At 41.4% G+C, this 12,340-nt stretch overlaps 1 protein-coding gene across 2 annotated transcripts in view; it reads right to left on the reverse strand.

The window, feature by feature from the left end:
- The window catches only part of cdh4 (cadherin 4, type 1, R-cadherin (retinal)), a 198,354-nt gene that overhangs the window by 45,714 nt on the left and 140,300 nt on the right, over positions 1 to 12,340 (reverse strand). The gene's annotated exons all lie outside the window — the stretch shown is intronic.

The following is a 12,340-nucleotide window of genomic DNA, read 5'->3' on the forward strand; positions in this document are numbered from 1 at the left end:
TGTCCAATGAACCTTTGAACTCGTACAAGTGTTAAAGAGCCTCAGTGCCAGCGATGAATGTAATTGTGACGGCTGGCTAAATGACATGGAAATGATTTAAGCCATTATTGTCATCTAAATCTGACTGGACCTTGATCCCTCAATGTACCCGTTCCACTCTTAATACCTCTGTTTTTCTTTCAGACACAATTCAAACTATGACATTCAAAGAAAGATATATTTTACCTTGAACAAGTTTCAGTGAGAGCGGCTCCTCTGCCACAGCAATAAAAAATATCAATACTCTTGCTCTGCACCTTCCTCACTTAAAGAAGACAAAGGGAGATGAGATTGTAGCATGTCTCCCCGTTCTATCGATTTTCAATGGGCTCTCTGGATACTACTGTCTCACCAGATTGTGCAGCAACATTAATATGATGTAACTCAAATGGATGGTCTGGAAGTGATACCAATAATAAGTAGGTGTACTAGTCAGGCTGTCACCTCAGAGCCTTCCTCTCTTGATATCTAAGTACTAATCGCATGATATTTAAAGATACTTTGTGACATTTTGTAAACATTTATCAATTGATTTGCAGAGGTATGGAGCGTTCATATAGGCATGCATGCTCGCTGACAGGCCTGCCAACAGAAATGTCTGAGCCCCTGAAAGGCCAAGTAAGTGGGCCCTCAGCAGATGACATTATATAATATCATCAAATGCGTGTTGGATCAGTAGCGTTAGCGTTGGCCCCTTCTAACATTCACCGCCTCTGCCTCGCTTGGATCAGCTTTTGGAGCTAATTGAGAAACGTTTGCTAACAGGTTACTTTTGGGGGTCACATGATGTCTTTCTTTCTAGCACCCTGACTGTGAGCAGGTCCCGGTGTAGCTATACCCAGCCCGACATTACAGTTAAGTTCAATGGGCTCACTCACAACCTTAATGTCACTAAAAAATAATTGCATACCCTTTGAAGAATAAGGGATTTATATTTCTAAACAGGCAACAATGAATAAAATGTGTTTCAATGGTGAGTATTTAGGTTAAAAGAAAAAAACAATGTTATTGCTTAAATATCATATTTTACCTATAACCCTAATCAATGCAGAAATGTTTAGCCTAAAGATGATGATGGTGTCATCTGCAAAACAAAGTAAAGCGCTTGAGATGTAAACTCCTAATTAATGTGCTATCAAAGAGGGTTTTTAAAAAAAAAACTGAACTTGATCCATATCTTATATACAAACTCAGCTCACAACCACAATGGTGCATATTTACCCTTTGGGGTATTAAAGGCTGTTAGTCCTTGTCTAAAAATAACTATAATATAACCCTTTCATGTACCCATCTGATCCCAGTGTTCTTCTTCAAATTGACAGGAATCATTTAAAACATTACAGTGGCTAATGACTCCTTCAACCCTGTACTATAAAGAGATTCCATGTATTTATGATCCACCTTCAAGTGGCAAATATCTCCATCTTTCCTCTAACCTCGCCCTCTGTTTCTGAACTAACGCTGTTTTGACTCCTTTTCCATTGGGACTGAACCATCACTATGGTTACAAGTCTGAGAGAATAATCACAGAGTCAAATGGAGTAAAAGGAAGGCTTGGCTCTTTTTTCCTCTCTATCTTTCTCTTTCCCTCCTCTGCAATTTTCCTGGTCTGTGGGGCTGCAGATCATGCATGAAAATGAAATTACTTCATCCGTTCAGCAGTGACGGCGGCTTCTGCATAAAACATCTCTCTGTTTGAACATGATACCCTCTCTCTTAATTTCCGACGTGATCCTCCCACACAAACGCTGTAGCACTCAGCAGCGAGCTTTCACAGCTGCAATTTTCATTTCCTGAGCTGCTTTACACATGATCCATATGTGAACCCTGCAGGTGTAATGTACAGCATTGTACGCTCTTATCAATCAGTAATGTAATCACTGTAGCATGACAATGATACTGTAAGATAAATTACATGTATTATTCAGGACACTCACTACATGCCAATCAAAGCAGGACAAAATCAAGGCATAAATAAAAATATAATATAATCATTCACCCTCATCATCATCATCAGTGTTATCCGTTTGAATAACACATGGATAATGTGGAGCAGAACAGACGGATTATGCATTTCACTAATGAGAACATGCCTGAGAATCCCTCTGTCTAATCATTGAAGCAGACAAACACGTTACCGCTTCACCGTGCAAAAGTGAACTGAGGCACATCATAAAACATCTTATCCAGCTGCAGGAACACGTAGGGAAAAAAACCAATTGTTGCCATATATGTATGTGTAGTGAAGTGTTGGACAGGTATGAGATTTTCTGTGTGCACACCAAAGAGTGGATCAAGAGGACCAGCTCAGTTCAATAATTCACCGGCCATGGCGCCGCGCCTCTGCATGTGGGCGTGTGCACTGCTGTGTGTCTGAGTGCGTGTTTGTGTGCAATCTGTCTCTTCACTGGAACTTCAAAGCACACCGTGTATAGTTGGCACTTTAGTGTAATAGCCCCATGAGGAAACAAAGGGGCCCTTACACGTCAGGTGGCCTGTGTGTCCCTGCTGCCTGCTAAATATTCCACGTTGAGGCCACCTGAGACGAGATGTCACTTTTGTCGGTGTCTCTTAATGAAGAGTCTTTATATCAATAAATTGAATAAATGAAGAAGCAAGGCGTCCTGGGAATCCCATGAGTGACAACTGCTCAATTGAGCCATTTGAATTGAATGCTAATGATGAAAGCTGGGGTTTCTCTCTCTCCCTCCCTCTCTATCCATCCTCTGCTATCTTTCATTCTCTCTCTTACTTTAGTACCTTCTGGCAGATAGAATGGCAACTAATCACACTAGCAGAGCAAGGCAGATGCATGGGACTTAACTGGCTGTCTGTGTCTGTCAGATCAGACCAGACATCAGATAAGTGACCTATTTGTAGCTCTTTGAGAGTGATTTCCTTGATTACTGACAACTGCTGGGGTCCTGTGGGACAAGCTATCAGCGTGAGAAGAAAGATGGAGAGAGATGGAGGCAGAGAGAGACACAGGGAGAGAAACCAGTGGGGAGTTGTGGGGAAATTAGATAAAGAATTAGTGTTCTGTTTAACTCCTCGGGGTGACGCAAGGCACACAAACAGACAGAGAGGACGGAATGGAAAGGAATAAATTTACATTTATTGAGCGTAGAGGCTGGCTGTCTAATTAGCGCATTGTGAAGTTTCAGTTTGTCCAAATCTACTTTAATTGATCCAACCCTGTTTGATCACCTTATCTGCATAAATAGTTTGATTCCTACATAAACGGACACTAAGCGGTGTTGATTTGATATTTCTAGGCTAACATCCATTTATTTTTATTTCTGAATGATGTCTGTTAGTGCTGCAAAATAGATAGCATGTGTGGCGCTGCAGTTCTCTGGACTTTGCTTCCAGGAACCAACAATCATTCAACCAGGAAGTCATTAAAGGACAGTGTGCTGCAGGCACCTATGGGATCATTAAGGGTTACTGTGTGCTATGGGCTAATGTCACACAATAATGGGAATCTGTGGTTTACACTCTTTGATAGCCTCTTTTATGTCTCATCCACGCTTAATGGTTCAGGCCAGCATTGTAGTCATTTTGCTTCACACATACACACACATCTACACACACACACCGTTCTCTCTTTATTGTAAGGCTCTTTATGGGCCCGGCCACCTCACTTTGGCTTTAGGGCACATCAAACACCCCCCACAGTTTACGCAGCCTCAAGAGCCACACCAGGAAGCCGCAGCATCACTCAACACCAACACAGAAAGAGCGACCTATAAATGTACAACCACTCACCTCGTCTATGTTCAAGAGGGTGAAGCTGCATGCTGCTGCAACTGATGACCACTTCATCAACTAATCAATTACCTGATAGGGTGAAGAAGTCTTCAGCTGTGGGTCAAAGTTGAATATGTGTTTTGAATAATTTGTTTTCCAAAAGTCTGGATAATCTTGAAGTTTCATGACAAGTTTAATCAATACCGGTAGATTGTGATGCAACTGCTGACTAGTTTTATAATGTGGCCAAATATTTCATGTTGTACATGTACATAAAAAATGGCATATTGTATCAGTTACAAAACAAAAGTGAATGACTTTAATGAGATATCCTACCTGAGACTGGGTCTTTGTTCCCATTCTCACTGTGGGTCAAGCATACTGTTCTCTAACTACTTCACCGTTGAAACTCAGACTCAGAAAAACAGCATAGACAAGCAGCATGGCCTTTCTGAAAATCGTTTCACGTTTATTATTTCCCAGAAATTAGCTGAAATATCACAGGGAGCATAAAAAAGGGCGAGCAGTGAGAGCCTCCCATCAGAATATGCTGCTAGTAGTCCAACATCCTACAGACACACTTAATTGATAAACACACACACGTTTAAGCAGACCAGCATATGTAGATAATGAGGTCCCACATCAACCTTTACGTAGATTATGAATCATGACAAATTCTCATTTGTAATGTTTTATAGTGAAACTTATTCAGGACTCTGGCACTGACAACTAGAAGTGGGAAAAAATCGATTTCTGTAAAAATCGAGATTCTTCTCTTCTAAGATTTAAAATCGATTCATAACAAAATTGATGCTCTTTAACTCAGTAGAATGCCAAATAGAGCAACAAGAGATTCAACCAGCCACACAGATGACTGGAGTAGATCCTGAAGCATGCACTTATTCAAAAATAGACTTTGAATCCATGGATCAATGAATCCAGAATCGATTCTGAATCTAATCGTGATCCCAAGATTCAAAATTGAATCGAATAGTGAGACACCTAAAGATTCCCAGCCCTACTGATTACCCCACGGTATGTTGATTTGACGTGTCCATGTTTCTTGAAACTTAAAAATTGAAGTGCTGAGTTCAGAGTTCACATGATCTGTCATGACAGTGTGCATAATGTGGAAAAAATGCATGTAAAAAATATAGAAAGATTTCTTCAATTTGAAAAGTGTATCTTCTACGACTTGTTATAGAAAATCGATCTTAAATCTAGTTTATTGTTTTTAATCTCTGTGCTAGTGCCCGTTTTCCTCCGTTGTTACTTTTAACCCCACAAAGACATTTTCAATACGCAATAACGTGATATAAAGTAATGAAGTGTGACAAGCAGGATGAAGTCAGCTATTTATATTTGGGTTGAGAAAGTCAGTGATGGTGCCAGCAACCATGTATGGAAAACATCTTGAACACAGCAGGTCTTACAGTTTGGCATAAAAGATCTAAATATGATACTGTGGAGGATTGCTATTGTGCAGCAGATAACAGCAGTAAAGTCAAATTGAAGGCATTTCCATGCTGAGGTGTATGGGGAGGAGGTCATGCCAAACACTCAGGGCACAGACAGGATATCACAGATGCCTTCTGGCGCCCTCTCAGTCACGCCTTAGCTATCGTAGCTGTCAACCGTAATTAAGGCAGCATGTGGCAAATATCTGGATGCCTTTAATAGAAACTTCTTATTGACTGGATGCCTCATATACTCACAAGCCCAGTCTGCTTTTAGGCTATGTACCCACACAAGCACACACACAACATATTAAATGTGGATATTAGGTGGTAAAAAAAAAGGACTATTCTGATTCTCATTGAAGAAGTTGAGTTAAAGATGGAAAGTTCTCAGAGTCTGGATTAGTTTGAGGTGTTCTGTTTGAGCACCAGATGGTTGATTGATTATGTGGATTTGGGTTTTTGACATTTTTCAACAGGACTTAAGAGGAAGTAAATCTAATTTTCTCTCTGATGCTTTTCTCTTCCCCCTTAAATAACTCAAATTTCCCTCAAGTGGTGTGTGAATTTCCAGTAATTACAGACTGAAGCTCATATTTATCATTTCTATTTGCTTTACTGCTCATTTTTTTTACACCACTGCCTGTCAACTCGGGGACTTGCTGGCAAGATGCAAGATAGTTTAAAAATATGCTTTTTTGTATGTTTCCATAGCAGATTTATAGCAGGCCTGGCACCTTAGTGAGTAGTTCTAAAGAAAGAAAATTGTGCTGTCACGCTGAAATAGACTATTGATTTTCCTATCTTGAGCAGTCTGACTTTCGGGTCACCAATGTTAAACTTTCTTGTTTAAATATTCAGATGTGACTACCAACCTTTGTCCTCCTGGGGATGCTGGAATGCCGTCTAACATGAGCAACTGTAAATGGCTGGATTGCTTCGTTAAACAGCATTATCAAAAGCATCTGCGCTTCTGCACACTACACAGGCATCCTTGAAAATCGCAGCGTTTGATAACGTCTCATCCTTCCCTGCTGTTATACAGTATCTGTTTTCTCTTTGTTGAACATGAGGGAGAGGGCAAAACTACATGCTTTTTAACTTCCTCTTAAATTTCAGTTTTGCATTGCTTTGATCCCTCCTGCTGTGTGCTTGTCACTCTTCAAAGCAGATGTGCCCTGCTTTTGATGGGGAAGAGGAATTCAAACAGTCTGATAGGCCATGCACACAAACAGCCAGCAAAATGACGGAGAAGGAAATAGAGAAGCAGAGGATGAAAGAAAAAAAAGAAGAGAGAGATGGGATGACAAAATGGAAACACATTTCCAATGATGGAAAAGGTGGGACATAAAGTTTTTTTGTGGTAGAGTGTGGTGATAAAGACGGTGAAACCTGTCAGTTTAGTGGCATCATATGAAGGGAACGGCGTGGAGGCTTTTAAAAAAATAGTCACAAGGTCTGTGAGAGAGAAGCTGCCGAGAGCTCAGGTTTAATATCTCTCAAGTGAAAGTCACTGACAGGTAGCGTCTCACACAGTTATTCCTGAAACTCATAAAGAGCAGCGGTGTCAGGACCTTGGCATGCCGGCGTGTTAGTCCATAATGGATCAGAAACTTAATGGGAAATGAATCAGGCCTTGTGCAGCTCAGAAATACATATTTTTTTTATTTTATTTTGTTGTGCTCTCCAACTCTTTCTTCTGTCCTCTACCATATCAGTATGTCTCTCCATCTGACTCTCTCTCCTCCTCCCATCCCTCCTCCCATCCCTCCTCCCATCCCTCCTCCCATCCCTCCTCCCATCCCTCCTCCCATCCCTCCCAGCAACCATGGAATCAGCGAGAGCCCCACAAATACCATCAAACAAAAGAGTCTCCACCTGAGGAAGGTTTGTCTTCTCCCGTGCTGATTGTTATTCAGCCATTCTTCTCCACTTTTCAACACGGTCAATTGAATTAAATCTTTTGAAATCCTAGGGTATCCTGAGGTGATGTTTCTGTGAGGTGGATTTGGTTTTAAAGATAATACAGTAAGACTTTTTTTTCTTGAAAATTAAAGGTAACACAGTTGAAAACCTTTTTTGGGGCCTGTGTTTTTCTGCATCCTGAAGAGCTTTTTAATGTGATTTTTTTTTTTTTTTTTTAAAGGAAAACACAATTCAGTTATAGGTGAGGGTGAAAAGAGGGAAGAAGCTGAGAAAAAAAAGGCATCAGAGAAAGCAGAGGCATTGTGAAGTAATGTGTCTTTTAATGAACGGGAGGAAGAATCCTGAATGCTAGCAGCATATCCAATAAATAACCTTCACATGAAAGAGTTTTGTGCTTTTAAAAATAGATATCAAGTCTTTGGTTGAACGTTTTTTCTTATCCTCAGCTCATAATAATCGCTGATAGCTGGAGGTTGTTTCTTAAATTGTGACCGTGACTGCTCTGATGTCTTTTTCTTCAACTCAAATACCCCAAGACTAAATCCTGCTTGTCATTTATTGATACGTGGAGGAGACAAAATAGTCCCTCAGATTTAACATTTTGTGTCTGTTAAAAAATAGAGATGCTCTCTCAGGCGTGTACACTTACACGCACATCACTGCCCCCACCTCAGACCATTAACCAGACGGAGGGGGAAAAAAAATGTAGGATTGGAAAAAGAGGGCAATTAGAGGGAGAACAAATATTAATGGAAGTTAAGAAGTGACTCACAAAACCAATTACAGCATTAGCCAGGCAATTTAGATGAGCTCTGTGAGAGGCGAGAATCCTGTTGAAATGTACCGGCGGTCTCTCTGCATTAACAATGGCATTAATTCCCCTGATTCCAGGCGAGGGGAAAAGAATAGAGCACACACAACCATTCTGTCTGGCTAAATAAAGAGAGCCACATTCCCATAGTCTGTGATGGGTATAGAGGAGGTAGAGGCTGACGATTGTGTCTAACTGACCCTGATTGGGCTGTGGAGCCCCAGAGAGTCACAGCTCATTAAATTCTCCTGCTTTAACCAAAACCTCCTAACACAAGGATGGTAGCTAAGTTATTGTATAGTTCTATGTCCAAAAAATAATCAAAAAAATTGTTACAGTGAAGGCATGGCTGGTTGCTGAAGGCTGACCAAAGGGAAAGACAGCTGCATTAGAGAGAGGGAGAGAGATATAAAATATAGAGTTGGGGGCAGGGGTGGGGGTTCCTGCTGCTCTTGCTCTTCCCATCATCACTTACTGCTATTGTCAAATTGAATCCCTCAACCCAACCTGCTTCCACAAGCTCCCAGAGGGGACACACGACCCTGAAAGCCCGGCCAATCAGCAGCACCCTGTGGCCAGTTGAAAGCCCTTCTGGCATGCCTAGGGCTAACGGGGTCCAACCAATCAGTTGGAGGCCAGGCTTGAAAGGAGGGCCGTGCTTGGCTCAGGGAGCTGCGAAGGCTGCCAATGAGAGTCCAGAGGGGAGTGTGAGTGGCTCAGAGGGAGGCAGCCAGAGGGGTCAGAGTGGACGAGGGCAGACTGACAGTTATTTAGTGAGAGACAGAGCACTGTGTCACTCACAACAGCACTCAGCCTTTGTAGTGCTGTGTGGTTTCTAATGGGACTGTCACCTTCTAATTGTCCAACAGGGGATGCTGAGAATGACAACACTCACAGCCACTACAGTACACACTAATACACAGTGACACACTAATACACAGATACACACATACCCTGTGTTTCTAGGAAAAAGGCTCACAAGGCGAAGTATGTAAAACTGCACCGACCTCCACCTCCATTAACAGCTAAGGCCTAGGGCTAATTTATGAACTACACCTGGTACCTTACATTGTGTGTGTGTGTATAATATCTGAATATATTTGCACTCCATTACATCCCATTAAACTCTAACTAACTTTGCAGCATGTGTAACTTTTACAGATTTTAAAACACTTTTGTGAATGCCCCTCATAATTCCAGGTTCATGAATTCAGTATAATTGATGTATTTTAAAAGCTGAGGGTTAGAGAGTCTGACTGACAGATTTAGATTTTACTACCTGCAGGCAGAGCTACAATCTCCAAACATTTACTGACCCATTAATGTTATCTATCTGAAATGAACTATAATGTAGGGCTACTTAACCTTCATGTATTAATGGCTGTTTTTGCATATTGTTGTAAAGGATGCCCAATAGACTGTCATCTGAAGTGCAAAGAGCCCTAAATGCAGATTCTAAGTAATGTTGAAATCTGTTTCTATTTACATCCTGTAAACACCTAACTACAAGTTAGAATCTGAAGGCTTGAATGCTGAGCACAGAAACAATGTGAAGAATCATGTGACTATCTAAGTATCTCCACTCACTTAATTGGGGAATGGGTGAAAACATGAACACACTAATAACTCTTCCTGAACCCGCTGGGCCCGTTTCTGGAGGGTGGGCAGAGCGATAAGCAGCTGTACTCACAGGTTCACAAAATCACACAGGAATAAAGAGAAAAATGTGAAAACATATGTTTCTTTGTCTTTCTGAGGATGATTTGCTGTTCATTGGGTTCCTGTTTTGAAGTAATGTCGATAAAAATGATGGCAGAAAAAACACGCTCAACTCCCGTTCAACGTAAAACAACTGGGTGCCGAATCCCGAAAAATGTTCAAACAAGAAAAACAATTAGGACAGCACTCCAAAATTGTATTTTAATTGCCACACGGACGTTTCCAGCAGAAGCTCTTCTTCAGCGTGTCACAGGCAATTTTTTAAATAATGGAACATGCGATCAGGAGTCTCTATATTGTGTTTTGTTTTGAAATAGAGCTGATGCTCTGTGCGTTTCCTTGTCTGACTTCCTGTCCGGGTCATCTCTTCTGTCCAGGCAGCGCAGAGCAAAGTAGCGCTGCTGACACAGGCCAGAGACGGACTACCACGCTTGATGGAAATAAATGAATTGACTAGAGTGGCAACCAATGGCGTCTTAAGGGCCTTTCAGATAGGACGCAGTGCATGCTGAGCCAGCTGCGGAGTAGAGCGCAGAGCAGAAGGGGAGCGCACCAAAAAGCAACGCCACCCGCAGCTAGGTGATCAAAACAATAGTCGGAAAAATGGCAACATTTTGGACGCCCAGTATGTTTCTATCTGTCCATTATTAAGTAGAAAGCTCTGATCTCTCTACTGCTGAGGAGGAGGAGACGAGCAGCACAGAAGAAGAAGGTGTGTTCATGAAATCATCAGGGCACAACATGAATTTGGAGAGTTCAGGCTTGTCCAGGAGCTGCAGCTCTATAACGACCGCTCCACAAGTACGACACACATTTATGCTGCTGTTTTAAACACACTTGATACAGCCAAACTATTGGACAGTTCTTTCCAAACTAGATATTTATCTCCGATGTCACGTTAGGTCTGTAAAAGTGGGACACCGTTTTTTGTGATCTGATGTTCTCTCATATTGGACGCGCGGAGTCGACGTCACAAAGCGCTGTGCCAAAGTTAAATATGTTTTAACTTGGGCGCAGCGCTCTGTAGACAATAGACAATGAACAAGTTTGACGGGCGTACAGCGCCCACCGCGTCCCATCTGAAAGGCCCTTTAGTGGAAATGTGGCAGTAAGTCACTTTTTAAAGGTTTATTTTGTGGGGTTTTTAAGCCTTTATAAGGAGAAAGGACAGTGGATAGAGTCAGATATCCAGGAGAGAGAGAGAGAGTGGGGAATGACATGTGGAAAGGGGCCACAGTTCGGATTCAACTCCGCCCGTCTGTTCGGAGGACTATAGGGTCTGTACATAGGGCGCTAGAACTAACCACAAGGCTACCTGCGCCCCGAATAAGTCTTAGAGAAGAAAAAATAGAGAAGAAACCAAGCCTGTAACAATGACGTATGGTAAATCAAACATTATCACACAGGCTCTAAACCATTGTCAGATTTGTAAGCAAAGGGACTTTATTCACCAAATTACTCCGACTACGGAGTCAGGTTTGTCTGACTGAGGCGGGTTAGACAGGTCTCCATAATGAAAAAGTAAAACAATGTGAAACAAGATTAAAGGGGACTTTATTTCGGGGGACCTTTAACAACCTTGTTGTTCTGGAGCTCCTGGATTGTGGGACGTCTCTGAAGACGGTGTTTGAGGGAGAGGGAGAGAGAGGGGAGACCTGAATCAAACCAGACGAGACAAACTCTGTCTGCTGCTTGAAGCTGAGAGCTAAACTCCATGTGAACCTCCATGACAGACAGACGCTGCTGACTTAAAGAAATGAAGATGAGTGTATGAGACGAGAGTCATGATGAGAAGCTTATTGTATGTACCAAAGCTTGTTGGAACTATTGGTATGTAGAACAGTAAGAACAAGAACAAGAACAAGAACAAGAACAAGAACAAGAACAAGAAACCCTGGATGAATTATAGTTGATATTTTGAGGTGTTGAAGTTGTTATGGCTAAAGGTTGTGGTGAATTAAAAGAAAATCTTTACCTGATGTCAATTGCAGGTGGAAGTGAGTTTTGGCAGATGTTCACCTCCCATTTGCACAAATAATCTTTTTAAACATTTTTTAACTAGATTTTAAATAACAGAGCCCACTGATTTAAAAACTCAAAGAATGTGTCACAACCGTAGTCTGCTAGTAGTACAGAGACACTCTGACACCTTCAGATCAAAACACAGCAGCATTTAAAGAGCATGAATCCAATTAAACCACACAGCTTTTCTGTTAGAGTCAGAGGTCTCATGGTGTGAGATTTTTTACTTGTTAACATTTGACCAAAAACACAGATATGTCATGAGTCAAATAATAAAGTCACAGTTTACTAATATCTACATTTTCTCTTAGTGGATACAGTCCTGTGTGTACACTGACAGCTCCTGTTAGAGTTTGATAGACAGCCTTAACAGTTTAAATGTACTGTTTCAAGCTAAAGTAACAAAAAACAATTAAAGTTATTTAAAAGAAAGAGCTCAAACTGATGAATGAGTTACCACTTCCTGCCAAACGACTGATTGTACCACACAGAAAAACATTTAGAGGGAGTTGTTTTTTCATTCTTAAGTCTAGAAAACAACCTCTAAGGACCGATGATTGAGTAGGAGTTTATTTTGCTGTTGTTTATTCCACACTACATCCCCCACACATGAAAG

The sequence above is a fragment of the Labrus mixtus genome, chromosome 7, assembly GCF_963584025.1.
Source record: "Labrus mixtus chromosome 7, fLabMix1.1, whole genome shotgun sequence".
NCBI lineage: Eukaryota > Metazoa > Chordata > Actinopteri > Labriformes > Labridae > Labrus > Labrus mixtus.